The 22,236-nt window shown below is 35.5% G+C and overlaps 1 protein-coding gene across 4 annotated transcripts in view; it reads right to left on the bottom strand.

Annotated features, from left to right (window-relative positions):
- Positions 1 to 22,236, bottom strand: part of LRRC4C (leucine rich repeat containing 4C) — a 508,382-nt gene that overhangs the window by 153,144 nt on the left and 333,002 nt on the right. Inside the window, exon 1 of one of the 4 annotated variants that reach the window (XM_040068322.2) lies at positions 3,812 to 3,837. The exons of the other annotated variants lie outside the window; for them this stretch is intronic. The gene's annotated coding sequence lies outside the window, so the exon portion shown is untranslated. Of the gene's footprint in view, positions 1 to 3,811; positions 3,838 to 22,236 lie in introns of those variants that run through there. 4 annotated transcript variants of the gene reach the window in all.

The raw sequence follows: 22,236 nt of genomic DNA, 5'->3' as shown, positions 1-22,236 counted from the left end.
TAACAAAATATTTAGGGGAAAGCAAATTTGGATTAAGTGTGATCTAAATCCAGCTCCCAAAGATACCAGAACTTCCAGATTCAGAAACTTCTTGTAGAGAAATGAAACTAATAGTAATATCTACTTTACCTAAATATTACAAGTAATAATTTTTAAACATAGAAATTACTGAACACATAAATTTTTTCTCTTCTGTTCTCTTCATATCATTTAACTGGCATCCTAGACTTCTCAGTATGACCCATGGTTTGCTGTAGTTTCACCCTTGCATTAGAGCTCAAAACTACCCTGAAACAATTCTTTTTTATCAAAACAAGTGGCAGAGACTCAAGTACCTAAGGGGGACAAGTTTGGTGTTTTAGCCAGCTACATGTAACTGAATAATTTGTAGGTCATTCATTCACAGAGGAGGTGGGGTCACTCACTACCTTCCTTGGTTTACACTCAAACCACCTGTAGCTATGTCACTGAATAGATACTTTTTGTTAACTATTAATTTCAAAACACTACATCTACTCTGGAAATCACTTCTGGACTTTTTCTGCTGGATCTTCGTTTCTTGAAAACTGTCTAGTAGTAAGCGCAACAGGTATTCTGTAAACATGTGTTTCTAGGACAACTATATACCGATATTTGTATAATCTGACTAGATACACCAGATGGCTTAATTATAAAAACTAAATTTGCCAAATAAACATTACTTCTTGTTTTATACATGCATTTTCCTGTCAATAACTTGTCTTTCCAAGCAAAACACTTTTGTGTAATAGCTTATTATATTCCTTGAGAAACAAGAAATATTTAACCCTGCGGCATTTGGGCCATCATTATTTATCAACCAAATTTATTAAACTGACGAAATGACCTTTTGGACAATCAAAAGAGAAAAAAAAAATTACACTACAGAATAGCACATGTAGCATGCACATTATTTGTTAGTCATTACGATCTTCCATTTTAAGTCACACACGGAAGCAACTGAAATCAGGAAGTAGTATGCACAACACAATGTAGGCTGTGAATTCTGCCCCCATGCAATTCATGGAAAAGGATTAGCTAATTTCTTATTAATCTAGTGATCTCCCATACTGTGAGGCTGCAGAATTTATTAATTTTGGCTTTTAATAGCCTTTTACTCCCTGCTATGTTTTTCTAGGTATAACTTTAAAAGTAATCTCCAATATATATACAGTAAAAGATATATTGGAAAAATACTATTCAAAAGTATTAGAGAAGGCTTTTCACTCTCAGAAAAGGGACCCTAACCTGAAATGCTTATTGTCCACAAAACACAGATACACTGGTCACACAAAAAACGTACCACCTTATCTGTTTTACCTAAAGGATTAGAAGCTGGATCTGATCTGGGTGTGATTTCAGTCTATGGATATATTTGCATGGAATCTTCATTGATCTTCACATCTCTTTGCACACATCTTACCTCTAACATTCATACAATAAAGGGAAACTGGTTACCAGATTTACAATAATGAAATGGATAATTTTCCTTTTTATTTTTTTTCTTTTTATTACCCTTGATCTTTGATAGATGGAGCTTAAATAAAATACAAACCCATCACTAAAGAAGAGACACGCTTTGCAAACCACAAATTTAATCCAGAGCTGGAGAAGGTTCCAAAACTTGACTTAGTACCTTCATTCTCTTTAAGTATCTTCACACAACCTTTAAGTTCTCTGCCCACAACATCACAGCTTGCATATATGTTTTTACATAACTACTGAGGTATGCCTTTTTTTTTTTTTTTTTTTTAAAGGAAAAGATAACCATTCATTAAAAAAACCTAAATATATTCTTTCTGAATCTGGATAGTGGATAGTGAGATATGATGCAGTTGACTTCCAACATCACACTGCTCATAGGACATTCAATAGGCAAGAAACAAATATGTGGAGAAGCAGCCAGCCCAGAAGAGATAAGCATTCTCAAAGTATTTGGAGGAACTTTGCTTTCTCAGACACTCTCCCCATGTGAGAATACATCTCATTGCATTCCCTGGAGCATGGAAGCTGCCACAAAGGTGTTTTCATCTAGGATAGCTGTTTTTAAATCACCCTCATATCCCTTTCAGTTTTTATCTGGCTATTACATGAAAATGAGCCTTTCTGCATCACTTGCCTTAAAATTGTATTTCATTCTAGGTAAAAAGCAATCTTTAGAACTCCTCTACCAATGCTAAGGTTGTACCAAACAAATAGCACAACCAAAGGTATAGAGTCTTCATATGAATCATGATGTGTTTTACACTCTGAAGGCAGCAAGTGGTGTGAGGTAATTACAGCCAGCTGAATTATCTGGATGCTACACACAGAGTAGTTTTGTTGTGCTAGTGGAAAAACAAAATCAACACAAAACAACAGCAAACTCTGTTAACATATTACTTCTCTCCACCTACCTTCCAATCTTAACTATTTTTAAAAGAAATTTGTACACATCCCTGCCTCATACACACACTTTTGATGGAATCTGGAATGTGAATGAGAAAGCAATAGGATACAACCATAAAAGGCACATAACAAACACAATATGCAAATTTAGAGTAGACAATTACAATTTCTGAACCCCCAAACAATGTTTTCAGATCTAAATACAGTCTAATCATTTAGACTTTGTCAAAATGCTTATGCCTCCCTTCCAGGAAGGCACACAGGTGTACAGCTGCCAAGTCATTCCGCACAGGTGAGGCTTCACCCGGTAATCCAAATCAAAGAAAAATATCCTTGCTACTGTGTTCACCACACCTCTCTTCTTCTCAGCATGCTCTACAGCAGAGCATTTCACTGTGCTCTGCTGCACAGAGTGCTGGCACTGCACTGGAGCTCGGATCCAGCATCATGCTTAAACATGTACTTAATCTGAAATGTCAGAGACATCACAGAATACATGAATGGGTTGTGAAGGGAAGCCCAGAGTGCAGCCTGAAGGGCAAAGCAGTCACCTGCCAGCACTGCTCACTCCAGAAAAATCTACAGGGCTGATCTGGCATGTACATGTTCATATTTAAAAGAAGTAACAGTGGTTATTCTAAACGCTCACCTCGAAGTATGCAAACCAAATGCTGTGCATCCCCTAGCAAAACCATCTACTTCTGCAGCAGTAAATTCAGGATTTTAAAAAAATACTGTTTCTACTCATCAAAGTCTTTCTTACACTGAATTCTGAAAGAATTCTTAGGTCCCCAAATACAATTAATGATCAGGTTTGAAGTAATCTAATCTCAGTCTTAAGCATAGTCTGTCTGAAAGGACAGACTTTAGTACTAAGTATGGAGCTCAGATTGTGCAGCAGTTTTGATTTTAATAGTATTGTTCCTGTATACATGGTATACATATGTTCACAAGTTGTATTGTATAATGTTTTAAAATCACGCAGCTGAGGTTCTGTAGGAAATATGTTCCCTCACCCCCTCCCTGAACACACTGAACCAAGTGGAATCAGCGTCCTGGTTCTTAGTCATGTAGCAGTTTCATATGTGCACTGGGAGCAAACATATTGTGGGAATGACATCAACACTACAGAAAGGTTAACAAAACATTACCAAAGACAGACACTTCATCAAAACCCTCAAAAATTCACACAGACTTGCAATGAAACTATTCATATCTTTGAAAAATTTGCACGCTGAAAGAGCATTCAGCATATCCTAATTCCTTCTATTTCATTGGGAAGAAAAAATCTCTTTTTTCTGTAATCTTTGTATCAATTTCTCACTAAATAACACAATTTCTGCTTCAGCCTCATATGGTCTTCAACATTTTCACAGTTTTGCTTAAAAAATTGAAATTACTTCACCTGAATGTTTCTTTGTGAGTCTGTTTCCTTCGAAATAACCTTGTTCCAAACACGTATATTTTGCAGAACGAGACGCTGTTCAAACCAAAGCAAAGAAACAAAGAAAAAATTCTCTAAATCATTAAGTGAGAATACTTCTCAATCCACACAATTACTTCATTAATTAATTTAGCCATCAACAAGGGGGCTGGGGAGGGGGCAAATCTTACTTGAGGTCTTGTGAGCCCTTCCCTGACAAGATCTACTGACAAAGACTAAGCATGCAAATATGAAAGTGCAGGCTACATGAGAAAAGATTTTATGAGGAAGTGTCACCCTTAATCATTGTGTACCACGGCACCTTAGACAAAATATCGTGATGTATCTCACTCAGTGTTTTTGCACTACAGTTCTATTTCAGCTCTAGTTTGTATTTTAACAAAATATTTTCATTTTAGAACTGATTGATAATCACCGACTGTAGTGTAGTTACCTCTCAGTGTCATTTACAAATTTAGATCAAAAAGATTGTCCTGCCTCTACCTAGAATTCAGGATATCTAAACACTCATATCTACATGCATGTAGTCTGATTTCCAGGGCTGTTAAGCCTTGCTATTTAAGGAAATTATGACAGTTAACTATCAAGCACTTAAAATCTAAATCAAGACATCCAGGGATTCTTGATTTCACTACAAACTGTCTTGTAAATGTGAGTGACTGGAAGCTTGCGAAGAAGTCATGGAATCTTAGATCACTGTGTACAGTGACTCAGCTGGAGGCTGACATGGCGGTAGGTAAGCATCTCAGACTATATTAAAACACGCTAGAAGAGTCATGAGTATTATAATTTTTCCAGTGTGTTACAAAGAGTATTGCCAAGTCTCACAATCACCATTTTAGGAAGAAGTGCAGCTAGAGACAAAGGTTAAACCATCAAATATGAATGATTCACAGACACAGCTGTGGGCCAAAGAGGTTTTTTTCCTCTGTATCTTGAGAATATGAATTGGATTGATGGTCAGCAATCATACCTCTCGCATCTTTAAAAAACAAAAATGTTTTGAGTATGATCATGTGAGCCCACTAAATGGCAAGACATTCCTTCTCTCCCTGAGAGAATTCTGGCGCAGGTTAGACCAGGTGTGCTGTCTGACCTGGAGTATCCTGCCTTCTTACAGAGGCTACATCATCTGTGAGACATCAGACCTAAGAGCATAACACTGTTCACACTTCTTTCACTTCAACCCCCTTCCTCCCACTTACAGCCCTGTTCTAGGCATTGTTTTTCACACATGAATGTCAGAAGCATTATAAAACTCTTTCTAGAAACACCAACGATTATAAAAAAGTGTCTCATTCTTCCCACATAGGAGCTATGAAAATGGAATTAATGTGATACTCATTCTAAGACATCAAGCCTTTCTGAGAGTCAACGTACACTGACAGCAGTTTGGGCTGAATACCACACTGAGTTCACTTGGTTTACAATTAATGCTAATGCAATGAGCTTACTTTTGTCAGCCTGCAATGTCACAAATATCTATTTGATTTAAGGTGTTGCAACGGATACAGAAATGAGAAGTTTGTCACCACCACTTTCTGTCAACATTTCCAAGTTATTTTAGACTATTTTACCTTAGGTTCTAAGCAAGAATAATGGCAATTTTTTTCATCTCAGTACTAATTCAATACTCCATGTCAGAGGGTACAATTGTGATGACAGTAGCACTGATGTTCCCCTGCTATAGATCCATTTATTAACATTTCCATGTATAGATGAGATGAAATTGAGAAACACATCCAAAATAAAACTGTTTAAAAAAACATGCTCTTTCCAAAAACTATTTGCAAGAAAACTCCAGACTTCACGAATGTATTTGTTATGCAAATAATTATGGCTTTACTCCTGCTATATTAGCTCACTACAAATTATTTTCACAGTGCTTGGTTAGCATACAATTGATTATGCAATTGTGCAGCGTTTTCTTAGAGGGATTTTCTTTATCAGTTTGAGTTACTTAGATACTCTGTTTCCTTCCATCACAAAACTTTTTTTTATTCTGTCTCCTATTGAGAAGTATGACATATCAAAAAATGAATATACATTTTTTTATGATGCAGAATCCTAAATAATATATTTTTATCATTGCTATCATACTTTAACTTGTTCACTTATTGTGCTTTCTAGCATGGATTTTCAAACCATTAATACAGAACACAAAGAATATTATAAGCAAAGTGTGTTGTTGTTTTTTTTTCTCTCTCCAATTTTAGCACAGTCAGATGGACAAAATATTTTCAACAGGAAACTACTTTTCTTTGAGCTCCTTCAGGCCTTCATACTTAAATAAAACATAGATGGTTATTAAGTGTTCTTCAAAAGATATTGGAGACTGCCCAAATCCTTTTTCCTCTTAATATCATAACTCTCGATCATAATAAAAATATTTGGGTGGGTTTTTTGTTTGGGTGTGGGTTTTTATTTTGTTTTGTTTTGCTTTGTTTTGTTTGTTTGTTTTTGGGGTTATTTTTTATGTAGTTGTATTTACTAGATGTTGTTCTAGAAGATAACATATTTGGATTAATGCAGGATTTTTGCTTTTAAAAAACTTGCTAGTGGAGCATATATTAGCAAACTCTTACTATAGATGAAATGTAGAAATGTAAAAATCAAGGTCGGCTTTCAAAATGAAAAAAAAAAGCAAAAAGCACAACAATTCTATTTAAAAGTAAATAGTTTCAATTGCTGTGGAAATTGTTTATTTATTGGATTCTCAGACTTAAAGAACAGAATCACTTCTTCAAAATACAATGTATTTTGCTTAAGAATGGCATTAAGGATTGGTTTAAGAATATAAGTGAAATACTACCTGGTTTTAAAGTGTGAGTATCTTCACATAAAAGTACTTCATCTTATGCAAGTAAGATATTTTTTCTTCTGACATAATTTAAATGCTCTAAATCAACTTTTGGATACACTTGGATGATTCCAGGGACTGTATTAGAACTTAAATTTTAATACTTTGAGTCACATTAGAGTATATTAATTAGATGCCTGAGTAACCTAAAATTGATGGCAAGTATATACCCCTGAATATCAATTCCTCTCAATATGAAGAAATGAAAATAACTTTTTTTTTTCTAAGCTTGCTGAATAAAAGAAAAAAACAGTTCAGACTTGAGAATCTGAAAAATTTTGTCATGCATTAAAGACTATCAGCAGTCTATTACACAGCCATTAAGCAAAAATGCATATTTATTAAATGAGGATGTTACACTAATAAAATTAAGCAATAACATATTTAATCAAGCTTAGAACCAACTCTCTAGACTATAAATTTGAGTAATTCTCCAGGTAAAAGTATTCAACATAGTGTATGACACAAAGCATGCTTACCTAGCTCCCATTATTCCACAGTGAAGTTAATAATACTGCTTCTCTATCTTATTGAGGCAAAAAAAAACCTGAAAATCAGTCAAATTACTTTTCAGCAAAGCATTCTGATTCTTAATACAAACACAATATCAGACAAAAATTCCTATGAGTAAATATAAATCTGAATGAAATTCACACTAAATTCATATGCTATTGGAAGAATAACACTAGGATATTATTAGTGTGAACAAGAATCATAATCATAGAATGACTTAGATTGTAAGGGACCTTAAAAGCCAATTCTAACTCTTTCCTTCCCATAAGCACTTTCACTAGACCAAGTTGCTCAGAGTCCCATTCAATTGGGCCTTGAAAACTTTCAGGAGTGGGCATTCACAACTTCTCAAGGCAACTGGTTCCAGTGCCTCACCACCCTCAGTAAAGAATTTCTTCCTAATACCTAATCTAAACCTAGTCTCTTCCAGCTTAAAACCATTCCTCCTTGCCCTGTCACTCCATGCTCTTGTAAATAGTGTCTCTCTGTCTTTGTTGTATGTAAATATTCATCATATCACACTATTCTGGCAATTATTTTGAGGTCCTCTTTTCTATCTAGACTCCTCATTGTTAAAGTGAACTCTACTGAAGTGTTTTTGATAATACTCATTCCTGTATCTGAGAGTGAAGAGCTGGGTAGCTTACAACATTCCGTAAGTGTCTGCAAGGGCTCTTCTCTGAAAGAATTTCATAAATTCCACTGATCAGGAGGTCACTTACAAACATACCATGACCATATTTACATACGCATCTCATGCTTTTCTTTTATACATGTCTGTTCAGGACTCAGAAGTAGAGGAAGACAGAGACTTATTGGGTCTTAATTTACGCACCCTCTCACCCTCAGTTTCTGGTGACCACTGGGGAATCACTCTTAGTACAACATGGTACAATGTCTCAGCGCTCACTGTCCAGCCCTCAGGAAGTCTGAGAAACTTGCAGAGAAGTGATGGTGCAGCATTGGAAACCCAAATGATAACCAGGCTCCAGCAGGTTAAGTAGGGAGCAATGATCTATCCCAAGATGAAGCCACATTTTTTTAGTTCTATGATCATTATGCAACTCTTTCGTCAATGATGTATTCACTACAGTGATCTAATTCAAATCTATTTAAATCAAATATATGAATTGTTATTAGCAAAACTAAAATAGAACCACAACAGATTCACATACAGCTGAATTCAAACTAGAACTGATGAATCTGCTCTGTTTGATTTCCTAAAAATGAGTTCATAGTCCACCTCTAATTTAGATCATGAAGTTCACACAGAGAAATTTGGTAGCAATCAGGTGTGAACAAAGGATGTAGAAAATTATTGATCATCTAGTCTCACAATGTGGATGTCCTCTCTAACTGAGCCTTCATAGCAGCAAAATGTTTTAATATTTTTTATAATGAATGCTAGAGCTTTTCAAACACTTCCATACAAATGGAGAATGTAGGTTACTAAGATTCTGTGGTCTGATGAGAACACAGGCATAATATGTCAGAAAACTATGGTCAAGTCCAGCTCCACCTGAATTTGGGCATACACTTTCACCCCAGATCACTTCAAATCAGGCAGGACAGCATCTTTATCTCATCCCACTTTAAGTCCTTAGTTTTTTACTGCATATTTTTGCTTTCTTGAAGAACGTTTCATTAAAACCAATTTTTTTTCCACCGCAGATTTTGGCTGCAGTGAAAGAATACTAGACATGAATTCAATGGACAGGAAAGTGCTGACCTGACAAAGCACTTCATCAGGAATCCATTTATGTCTTTTGCACGTTACTGAAGATGTGGTCATTTGTGCCTGTATACAGAGGTAAAACCCTTATTTAAGATCTTTTGTTTCATCTCTCTTGATCACTGAGTTCTACAATCCTGATCCCTTGACGTTATGGCAATTAAATATGGACATTTTTTCAAATCTCACTCACAGCCTTTTGTCATGCTTATCTTTCCATTTTACCTCAAATCCCATCACTACACAGCATTAAAAAAATATTTTTCTTTCTTACATTAGAGCACCTAAAAAAAAAATTCTTTCAATATCTGAAGCTTTCTTGCTATGTTCCCCCGATCTTTCCACAAAGATGCTTTGTACAATAATGCTTCCCCATAAATAACTTCCAGAGCATTTTAAATTTGTATATATTTACACATATGTTTAGTTCCATCCCATTATTTTAAAAACTGTTTATAATCTTACCCATAGTCCAGACAGGCCACTAACCCTGGAATCATTCAGGTGATTAGCACCTGTTGCCACAGACACTGATGCTATCAGTAATCACGAGTTCCTCGCATGTTACTAATGGAGCTTCAATCCATTTCTTCTTTCCTATTTAGTCTCTTGCATATTTTATCTACAGCTGTGATTGGGAGTTCTTTTGGGGAGGGAACACCTTTGTTCTCTGTCTACCAGTACCTAGTATAATGAAGCCTTTTTTTTGAATTTGACTCTTCTATCAGTGGAAATAGTCATAATGCTGCAAAGAATTTTGTGTTGCTGATGGATGACTGCCTAATTCCAAATCATACTCAGGCACTCACGAAGGTGCCTGATTGCTCAGACCCATAATAGGATCTCAGGTGGGATGACATAACATGCAACAATTCTGCCAGACCACCAGCACCATAAAATCAAAAATTAGCATTCAAAAATGTTCTTTGAAGAAGCTTTAGAATGCACTCACACCTTACACTGCCACTTATTCCCTGTTTCAGTAGGACCTGGGGAGAAACAGTGAATTATCTTGCCTTCGTTTGTCATAAAAGTAGTTGAGCATCAAACAGGGAACCATACTGAAGATGTTCCTTTAGGGCTAGTCTATAACTCTTGTTTGCAGAAATGTTTTTTCCATTTCTGTTACAACATCTTTCCAAGTATAATTCAAAGAATTTCTTGTGTTTGCCCAGGAATTTTATGTGTTCAATTTAGTAGCAGGAAGTCGTAAGATATTTCTGGACATGCTGGAGACATCTGCTGTACATGTAGTTATATAATCTACGATTCATTCATAAGGATTTCAATGTTAATTGGGAAATCAGATTATTAGCCTTATTTCTGTCTTGGACACATTCAAGAAAACTGTATTTTTTAAACAATCTGGAATGGCTAAACCCCATAAGGCAATGGAAAAAAGTACTAGGTGCCAAATTACATGTTAGCACAGTGGTTCTGCAGCACCCAGTGATACAGACCACACATGAATTTTGCTGAAACAGGCACAGAAAGACAACAGTTGTAAACCTACATCTTTCTGTAATAATAAGAGAGACAAAGAGAGAGAGAAACTAAATTAAATCTTCACATAGAAAAGCACTGCTCAATAACAGAACATCGTAGGTGCATTTTTCTCTATTCCTTTCATCAGTGTTTGGCCAAACTCCCACAGATCTCCCAGTAGTTATTAGATAAAACATTCATCTGCCTTTTCACCACTCTTACAGCCAGAGGCATCACCTTAAATAAGCTGGAATTGAACATGACATTTAATGTCAAGCTCAGCGCTGCTAATACGATCACAATTGTCTCAGGAAGAACCTGTAGCATGACCCCTTTCCTGACGTATGTGAGCTGTGTATCCTTCTTTGTGTCCTATTCAATAGTCCTTGCCCAGACATTCTACACAGCTGATACTGAGTAGCTTTTTTTGCTCCATTTAATCCCCAAAGCAAGTTGTTAATGCCATTTCCTCATCACTACTACCTCTTCCTCCAGTATTCAACACACCCACAGCTGCAATCTCATATGAGGATGTAACAGTCAGTCACAGTTTTCTTCATGTAGCCAATGAGTGGTGCTGTTTGGTTTTTTTTTTCAATTTATAAGGGGAAAAAAGTAAATTTTATGCCCTTACTCATGAATGCTTAAAAAACTTTTGTCTGGCAATAGCAAAGAAGGTCTTTCCAGTACATGAGTTACATCAAGGCAGAGAAAAGGAAGTAGAAGACAATGAATAATGGCAACAGCTCTACAATTTCTGCTTCACCAGGACAAAAAAACCAAAACCAAAACAAAAACAAAAACAAAAAACACCACCTTTTTAAATGTTTATTGACATAGGATGTATTTGCATCAAATTATGAACTTATAAATCTACTGCATTGCAGATGGCAACAAGGGGAAACTGCAAAGCACTCTGTTGAAAGCCTGTCACAAAAAAGCTGCTTTGGGTTACCTGGTTTACTCATAATTCACCATCCTTAAATATCAGTGTCCTGGATTTTTTTTTTTTTTTTTTTTTTTTTTTTACTATTTATGGATCTGCAGAAATGATGAAATTCAAAGAAACCCATTAGAGTTCATTAAAAATAACACTGACTTTGGGGAGAAGGAATAGAATTCTATTCCCATTTCCAAGAAACAAATGCAAGACAGAAATCAAAAAAGACAGCTTGGAACTTTTAACAAAGTGCACACAGAAGGATGAGGTGGAGGCCAAGCAGGTAAGATCCTGGTCAATATTATTGTTTCATAGCTTTAAAAAGGTGGAAATCCCTTGGAATAACAGGCTGGCTTGTTAACAAGTACAGTGTTCATCATGGGGATATTAACATAACAGCTGGGATGTCTGATTGCCACTTCATCAAGTAAGGGACATTTCAGATGATTCTGTTGAAATTAGTACAAAAACCTCAAGAAACGTAGTCATTGTAAATAGTCCTTTGTATGATTTTCTGTTTTTCTAGTGATGAGTGTCTTGGTAAATATAGTTTAGAGACAGAAAACAAATTGCTAAAAACATACACATGTTTGGCCAATAGCAAAATATACTCAGAAACCTGATGAAATTATTCTCACTTACAGATGGCAGCAAACAAGTAGACAGCACTTTCTATAATAACTTAAACCTTTAGAGGGGGATTATTTTTTCACTCTATTTAAATACCATTTGGGGACTTACCTCTGATTTAGCACTTTGCTTGCCTGTGGAATTAAACAGATTTCACACTATTCTCTTGTGTTCTGATGTCCCATGAAACAACATAAAGAAATATGATCAAGATAACATATTAACTTCACCAAGGACAGAACCTTAATCTTATTCAACTATTTTGGTGTTTTATATTGCCACAATTAACCAACAAGAGCTTTAAACAGAAAAATCAATAGCTCCAGCAAAATCCCAGCATAGCTATAATATTCTTTATCCTACTGTAGGTTAAAACTCAGCTTGAAGGGATAATGCAATGAGGTTGAGACAAAAATGGTGGGTTGTTTTTTTTTTCTTTCTTTCTTTCTTTCTTTCTTTCTTTCTTTCTTTCTTTCTTTCTTTCTTTCTTTCTTTCTTTCTTTCTTTCTTTCTTTCTTTCTTTCTTTCTTTCTCTTGTCATTATCAGCAGTGCTAGATGGATAACTTAGAATAGAAAGGACAAGAATTGGTTTTTTCCAAATTATAATGGCAGACCAAATTCATCTGGACTCCAGTGGAAGCTAAACCTCTGACTACAAATATGTCTTGCAAAGTGGTTCACAGGGGCACCACAGAGAAACTCAGAGGGCCAAATTTGGTCTTCAATTGAATGAATATTGATTACTTTTAGAAATAAAGGATATGGTGGATATGACTTACTTGAGTCTGTGTCCTGACCTTGAATGACAACCAAAACTTTTTAAAAGTATAAAATTTACCATAATTAATGGTGTACCAAGGTTTTCATCTAAGCTTAGCAAGGAATAAAATGGGAAACTTGAATTTCAATACCTTCAATTAAGTCAGATTCTGACTTCTGTGAAAGCTAGGGACAACTTTCTCTCTTATTTGTGTTTTCTGTTTTTACCAGCACCTTACATGTTTCATCAATTTAAGCCAAATGCTATTTTTCAAGAAACTCACTTCTCGTAAACATTCTGTTTTGCCCTTAGTCACAACAAGTTATTGAATATATTTGTTAGATAATTTGGTCCAGTTCAGTGAACTACAGCATATTCTCAAGGGCCACTGGTTTGAAGCAATTCTTTTCTCACTTTTCTCACTTTTCTCACTTTTCTCACTTTTCTCAATTCTTTATTTAAGTTGTCTCAAACTTTTCTTCAAGTCAGTCTGCTTTTAAAAGAACATCACCTTTTCCTAAGACCTTTTTCTACAATCACTCTAACATTGTTGCTAAATATAGCACTAATAATCACACGAATTCTAAGGCTGGTTTTTTTAAAAAAAAAAAAAAAAAAAATCATCAAGGTACTTTATAATATTATTTACAAGTTATGGTGGGAGCAGCCTACAAGTAAGATGGAGAGGGATGGTTCTCAAGGGCATGTAGTTTTAAGACAAGAAGTAGTGGCTTTAAAATGAAAGAGGGTGGGTTTAGATTATGAGGAAGAAACACCTTTGAAGGTGGAGAAGTACAGGAACAGGCTGCCCAGAGAAGCAGTGGATGCTCCATCCCCAGAATGGTTCAAGGACAATTTGTGTGAGTCTTTCAACAACCAGGCAGAGTAGAAAGTGTCCATGGAACTGGATCTTTATAGGTCCCTTCCAACCTAAACCACTCTAAGGTCCTAAATCAAGCAGCAATGCATAACTGTGTTATATAGGATTTCTGAATGTTAGCACATGAAGCATCCAGTATTAGAATAAGTGGTCTCACTGGAACTCAGCAACAGCAAACTATGACACCTATCAGAAAATTTGGGCTGAAAAAATTATCATTTCAGAAGCTATTTTTAAGCAGGCTCAACACTCAAGACAACACCATTTCCCCTCCACCCCCTGAGTGATGGAGAAAATGAGATGTCAGCAATCAACACAGTCAACACAGATTCAATGCAGCATCTGACAGCATTTATGCTAATAACACTTTCTTGTCCCACGGTCCACAGAAATATGCTGTCAAAGCTCCACATGCAACTGGGACATCTCACTATGGTTTCTCTCACCCTCAGATGAGAATCTCCTGACAAAAATTTGAAGATACTGTTAAGCATTCTTGTTTACCAGCGTAAATTCAACATTTGAGGAATCCATGATCCAAACTTATGTAAGTAAAGATTTGTTTGCTACAACTTTTTTGAACCAGTTGGACATATGATGTTCTATTAAAATTTCCTAACAGCTGATCATGAGATATTTAAGGTTTGATCCCATTCTGCTTCACTGAGCATTAAACATTATATTTCTAGCCTCTTCAAAAGAAGTTTGTATTTCACAAAAGATATTTTAGACCACATCAAAAGATGGACAAGGAAAATATTTCTACTTATTTCAAAGTTTTTCACTTAAATGTCATAATTAGATGTCCAAATACTTGCAGATTTTTTTCTTCTTACCTTGTACAGTGGTACCAATTTTTTAGTCAGGAAGCAAATTTCTGTGGGGTCAGTCAACAGAAAAATATCCCCATTATATTCAATATAGGAAGTATGGTGAGATATGTTAAGCGATTCCTCTACAATGTGTGACTTTAAATACTACAGTGCATTCTTGTTAAGAGAAGGAAAGAGAATGGATATGAGAAGATCTGGTAATTTTTTTTTATTATTTGGACACTATGTTAATTCGACAGGAGAGAGGAGATATATTCACGTGAAAGTCAGCTGTTAATTTTCACTTCAAAATATACAAGAAATGTTTGAAAAACATAAGTATTTTTCAGATTCAGATTACAAATAGTTCTTATTTTGAAAGTATTTTCTATAGAAATTAGCCTGCATTCAAGGTCTAAATAGACAAGAAACATCTGGAAAACAAAGTGAAAAAAGTCAAGCTTGGTATTATTTTGATTTTCAGCTTGTTAAGAGGGCCAAAATCAGGAGTACTGAGTAATTCTGATTTGCAATTCTATTTAGATACTATATGCTAGAAAGTGCACTGTTAGAATCTCTACAAGAACACTGTGTCATGCACTTGAAATACCAAATCAGTGTTTACACTAACACTCAGGAGTTGTTTTAAATGTGTACTTCAGGATAGCACTATGCCTAAATCATGCCATACATCTATAGATAAATGAGTGCGTTGCTGTTTGCCACCCCTGTAATAGGCAGCTGCTTCACTTTCCAGGTCTAGGGGTCCCTTCCCTTGGATCTCAACAGAACTGGATCATTTTGCTACAGAGGAACCCCTACTAATACACTATTTTTCTTGCTTCAAAAGAATTTTAAACATACTGTCAGGAATTTCTCAACAAGCTCAGCTGAGGACAGCTAAAATACTTCATTTTGCAACCTTGATCTTATTTTTTGATTATTTTTTTTCAGAAAAATTTGCCAGTATTTCAAACTAAAAATCTGGTATTTAAAAAGAAAATAATTTTGAAACACGACATTTCAACACTTTTAGAAATCTTCTCCTTTCCATTCTATATATTATTTCAAGTTGATTGATTAATCAAAACTATTTCTGGTGTAAAGAATTTAGTTTCAGCAAAACAAAAAACAAAGTTTTGGCAAAGATGCAAAATGAGAGTAATTTTCTGCTTTTAAGAACAATCTTCTCACCACTAAGAAAGTAAGTTTACAATTTACTTGTTGATATAAAACCAGTAGTATCAGGCATTGTTTCTCAGGAAATTTCCATGCACCATATGACATATCAAGATGAACCTCTTAGACTCATCCATATTGCAGATAGCCACAACCAATACCAGCCTAAGTGATTTTTAAGTAAAACTTAGAATGGATAGACACAATGTTTGGAGGGTATTTTTAACATTTGGGAATACAGACACCATGGTAAACACTAGAAGTAGTGCTGCATCTGCAAGATTGCTCCATACTATCTGAATTTTGAGAAGATCAGACCCTGGGTTTAGAAATTAAAACATTTATTGAATTTTTTATTTAACATATTTTGTGTGTTCCAGATGACGTGGCAGCCTGGTGTAACTGATGACTGACAATATCTGGGATGTCTGTGTCTACTGGGCAAATGGACTGAGACAGCCTCTTAGAATATATTCCATTAGTTGTTCTCCTAGAAAGGATTTATTCTAGTGACTAAAAAACAAACAAACAAACAAAAAAACAAAACACACTTTTGTAATTCCTTGAGACACCAATCTCTATTATGATGCTATTCTGGATGCTGTCTCACAATAAGATTCTAACTAAATAGAGCAGGATTCCCTACCAGATTCCATGAGGAATCAAACTGCTGGAAGCTGAAGGTTTTGTGTATGCCTGCCTTTCACCTGAGTTTTGCCTTAAAACATTATAAGGCAGGAAGTAGGTTAATGGATTTTCTTTAGGATTAATGTAGCTAAATTAGCCCACTTCACTCCATGAAAATTCCCAGTGACTGCTGAGCCACTTACTAATGAATACAAGTATAGGTAATTACTCAAGTTGCTTGAGTCTAGACTGTCTGCTTCAGCAGTCAGTGACAACATGGCCAATGGGAGCATTAACCATATTTTACTATTCCATCCCTGTGGGAGATTAGGGACAGGCGGTCGGAAGATATCGCGTTGTACGGGTAGACAGAACCCCTCCCTCAACACTTAGTTGTTTAGCGTCCTTGATTAGCTAAGCAACACCTCGTTTGTAACGTAAGCAGACGGAAGTGATGTAGCAAACAGAAGTTTTATAAACCCATGTAACCAGTCAATAAACGCCATTTGCCCTCCACCACATTGGTGTCTGTGAGCTGATGGACTGAGCAGCCTGGGTGTGGCTGCCGTGTTGTTCCTGAACAAGGTCGCTACGCCTCAACGGAGGCAGCACATCCCAAGAGGAAAGGTCTTTCAAAAATGCCACGTCTTTTTGCACATTAATGGCTTCCTACACTCCATACATTTACAAACTGTGGTAGGTTGTGCTATAACAAAAGAGCAGTAAAGATGCTACGTGTAATAGCATAGAATCTCTTTCTCGAGTAAATAGTTTATGTGTCATACTAAATAAAGTGACAATAATTTTGTAAACACACTACATACGGTTGGAACAGGGAGTAGAAGATATATAACATAAAGTTGTATACATTTGTTTCTTTTGTTTTTGCACCTTAGCTTTACTAGGGTTTGGAAGGAAAAAGAGGAACAGATTGACTTCCTATACAAGAACACACAACCTTGGAAGTTGTTTAAAAATAAGAGAACTATAAGCTTTTAAAATCATTAACATGCAGAATAAAAAAGCTGTATTTTATCAGAGGAGAACAAAGCATGAAAATACTTAGAATATTATTTCATTTCCAGTTAGATTTGTCAGGGTCCATGTTGACTCATTGAGCTCTAGCAGGAAGAAAAGCAGAAAGAGAGGAAAGCCTGGAAGTGCCTTTTGGAAGGTTAGTCTCTGATCCTCATGTAAATGGTCAGATACTTATAGAAAAGGTACAACAGTTTAAAACACACCTTTTTTTCCAAATACTTTCATGTTAAACAAACATAGGTTTGCCATGATTAAATAATTTTATTATAGACTATCACAGTCATAATTCAAGGGGGAGAATTGTAAAGTGAGAACACAGATCAGACCTGCTGAATGATCTAAGCTGAAGAACACAACTGCATTCTATGGACTGTTTCTGCCACACGCACCAGATATTATTAGAGTGCTGAACTTGAGACTTCACATAGATAGTGAAAGTACCTATTTCAAGACTGCATGCAGTTTATGAAATTAGCAACCACATGAAAACTAAGTGAAATAATTCAGTATTATTCTACTAATTTATTACATGGCTGCTGAACCCATGAATCAAATGAAGTCAAAAAAGGCAAAGGCCTCAAAACTGTAACTCACTCCCTTATATGCTTTTTCATGTTTCTGTTGCACAAACCGCCCTTTATTTTGGGTTTAGTTTATTCTGGTGGCCTTGAGCAGAAAGTAAGAGAGCTCATCAAAGGTAATAAAAGAAGGAGCCAAGCACATCTGTATTTATTTGCCTGAACTAAATTAATGCAGTTTAATTTCTGTTGGGTTTTTTTTGCCCCTCAACTAAGTATATTTATAAGGCAACACAGAAATTGTCTCTGACAGTTTACCCTGCTTTTTCAGGGAGATGAATAAGATGCAAAAGGCCACTGTCTCAGTAGAGCACTCAGATTTCATTACTGATAAGGACAGGCATGTACAAAGGGCTGCCCTTACATAAACTTTGTCCATTTCAAATTATGTTGAGACCTATGTTGGGACCAGAAAGTTTCCAAATGCAGAGACTAGATTACAAGAGTACCAGCAGTGATCTGGATCCATGTGGAGAGTGTTTACTGTTTACATTTCAGTTTCTCTGCACTAGAGGCACAAGACAGATGCAGGGAAAAACAGCAGCTTTGCCATCCCACGTCTCTGCAACCAGCCTTATCACTGATTTACTTGTAATTTCCTTGTAAACATATTCAGAAATCATTTATACATTTTGCAAACATGCCTTCAAGTGTAACATATACAACCTGAATACCAAACAGCATTTGAATTCTAAAAACATGGCAAGAATTTTCTACTTACACTGTTATTCATGTAGATCAGAAATGCACAGACCTTGAAGTCAGTGCGGAAATGAGTCAACATGCTCAAAGCTTTAATGCCAGAGTGAACCATAAATATATTGTTTAGAGAAGTTCAATGCCACAGAAGTGCATGATGACAGGTGTTTTATACTTTCTTTAGGTGACACGTTTTATTTGTAAATTGTTGTGATCTCAATGCCACACTGATCTTTTTCATAGGCTTAAGTGAATATTTGGTAAATAAAACTGGTCAATAAAGATATTTTTGATAGAAATTCTGAAATACTCCAAGTGTATGAAACCACGATATTTGTCTTCAGTACTGATTAAATCAACTACAGCTAGATATTTGGATATGAAAGATGATTTGGTGCATGTAAACTACCTTTTATTGAAAGGTATCACACAGGATTAGCTATATTAATTTCAACTAAATAAAAAACACAAGAAAGAGAAAAACATAAGACAAATACTTCAAAAAAACAGTGATCAATAGATTTAAATACTAGCTTTTTCTTTGGATGAGTAGAAAAGTAACAGTTAAAAAGTAAATTTTTTGTTCGGATACTAATGATATCCTGTGAAATCTGATTTGCTTTCTCCAAATGACATTGAAGCTTAAACAAAACCATTGAGTACTGCACACAAGTCTCCCAAGACAGCCAATATTTCATATCAATCTGCTGATAATTCTTATGGAGTCCATCATAGTCATGAATATACTTTTAAGCTGTTATATTACCCCTTTATATTTCAAAAACGAGGCTACCATTAATTTCCCATTATTTTGAAGTACTGTGGTACTTCAGTTTTATCCAAGTCCTGCAATGCACAGGCCTGTCTTCTAAGACTGAATTACTACGAGAAAACAAAAATTTAGTCTGCTTCTTTTGCCCTTACTTAAAAAAAAAAAAAAAAAATTAAAAAAAAAATAATAATTGCTCTTTCATGGTATTTGTTGTTACCAATGAGGGTGACATTAAAAAAATACCTCAGACCCATAAACCTAATTGGATACCAATCACCTGTTATACCTTATAATATGATAAAAATTTCTACTGTCTACTAAAAATTAGAGAACACAGGAAAATTAAACAGAGCATAGTGTAAGAACACATCTATACAGACCTTTTAGGAATTTATTTGGAGATAAAACAGTACTGACATCATGCTTAGGGCTGCTTAACCTCTGTAAACTGAGTACTCAGCACCACAAAGTTATATTTCTAGAAACAGCCTGTCCCACTGAGGTCCTCTAGTCTCTGTAAAACAGGAATTCACTATTTTCACGAGAGCATAAGGAGCTCCCAATACTTAAGGAAAAGCCAAGTAATACTTTGCATGGAAACATATTTTTGTATAGTGAAACTGTTGGATTCCCAGTAAAGAACTGAGCTTATCAAAAAAAAGAAAGAAAAGCAAGCCAAAAATTCCAGAATTGCCTAAATATTACACCATTTTCTGAAATACTACACTCCAATATACTATCTACCTACCTGCAGAATGTTCAAATTGTTATCTGTCAAAGAAGTATTAAGAGTGGGAAGGACTCTGGAGATCTCCAGTCCAACACTCCTGTGTTTAATTCTATCTATAGATGCAGATATAAAAACACACATACACAAATATATGAAGGTTTTCACACGTATATATATATACACACACACACACATATATGTATATATAGGTTTCTACAGTTTCTATTTGTACCTCTTGTTATTTGGTTGTAGAAAGTTCCAACCATCCTTTGCTCTTAAGACAGCACAGGGGAAGGCTGAGAAAGCAATCACACCACCTTTTTTCAGGAAAATCTCAGCAAAGCTGTGCAATTGTCCATTAGCTGCTGACCATATGCCTCTGAAACCTTTTTTCAGCTACTCATCCTCTTATAAAAGGCATTGCACTTGAAATCCATATAGCTCCACACTAACTGATTCAAAACAGCTTTGCAGCCAACAAAATTATTTTAATTTCAATACTTCTGCAGCGGAAATATTATACTTTTATAACTGAGTAACAGGTGTACAACTCACTTACTCATGGAATACTTGAATGGCAAGGTGACAAACCATTAATCTTCACAAGCACTTTGCAAGTGTTTCACTATTCTTTGATTGCAAGTGCTTACTTAGCATCCTGGGTTCTTATGAGGAGGTACTCTGCTGTGTTTTGGTTTTCAAAGACGGCATAGAAGCTGCTCTAGGACAAACAGGCCTAGCTACACATAACTACAAATCTTCATTCTTACTATCTTTCCTTCTTCTACCTTAGTGTAGGTTCCTCAGAACCTTGACTGATACTTTTTCTTATACATGCAGATTTTCCCCAGGATTTTGAGAAAACACTACAGAAGAGAGGAACTGTTGTAATTAAAACCATCAGAGACCCATGTCTTACCCATATGGATACAGATAATCTCTGTCGTAAGTAATGTCAAACTCATACACCATAGCAGGTCTACCTTATAAAAACATTAAAATGCTCCCCTGGCAATATTAATTTTAATGCAAGTGTACTCCCAAACAAATAGAGTTTCTTTTGCAGCCTTGGAGATGTTTGAACATCTTACACCCACAGTTTTGTCAGTATCCTATATCACATCATCCATCACAGATACATAAAGCTACTAAGACAACTAAAGAGAAAGGCACCAGGAGCATGGCTGGAGGCTGTGCATTTACTTGCTCAAGCGTTTTGGTTGCTCACTGAACTCATATACCTTTTATGGTTGATTACTTTCGACAACTACCTATGGAAATTAAAAGAAAATGTTGGGGAAAAAAATGGGCTTTGTGGGAGATGAATAGACAAAACACGTACTGTGTCTCCAGTCAGTTATTACACCTGAAGTTATACCTTCTTTTTCCTTTACTTGCATTTCAATTTACACAGTTCCATTCTCAATGATGCATCATTATCTACGAAGCAAATTCCCCGGACAGTCATACACTTTTCAGAAGGTCTGTGCATCATCTAACCTGTAATTTCTCATTTTCAAAGCTGAATCTAACATATGGCTATATTGTTATATTTTTGATTTCGGCAATACTTGTCTGACTGTGGTATGATACAGACTGTAAAAGACAGATCATTGCTTCTGTTATGATAATATTTTGCCTTGATCAATATTTTGCCTTATTTGTACTGATTCTGGTGGAGCCCTGAGTGCTCTTGGTTGAGAAGAAGTCTGTCAAGGCTTAATTAAATAAAAATTATACCTGAAAAAATGCTTCAGTAGTGTCAGTCACTACATTACTATCTTCATTTGCTCTAGCTGAGTTAGATTTAGATAGCCTCAAAATTAAAAGATTTTAAACTATGTATAAACTTAAAATGTAGTAGAATTTCTAATATGGAATGACTTAACTCCACAAATGACAGAATAATGTTAAAACTATATTTTTTTAAGTGTGGAGAATGGAAAGCACATAAATTGTCGATGTCTTCATGAAGAAAATCACAGACCTGTGGCAGAGAAATACACTGTTACTTGACAAGGGCACTAATCACTCTGTACACATTTTCTGCCAGTAATGGATGTAACCGATTCTTCCTGCTTGTTACACTTCGTCTAGTAATCAAAAATTCATATACTGTAACATCCACCTTTTTGCTAAATAGACTCAAG

The sequence above is a fragment of the Hirundo rustica genome, chromosome 6, assembly GCF_015227805.2.
Source record: "Hirundo rustica isolate bHirRus1 chromosome 6, bHirRus1.pri.v3, whole genome shotgun sequence".
Classification (NCBI taxonomy): Eukaryota; Metazoa; Chordata; class Aves; order Passeriformes; family Hirundinidae; genus Hirundo; species Hirundo rustica.
Note: the sequence above shows the minus strand (reverse complement) of the source record. Positions and strands in the feature narration are given on the sequence as shown.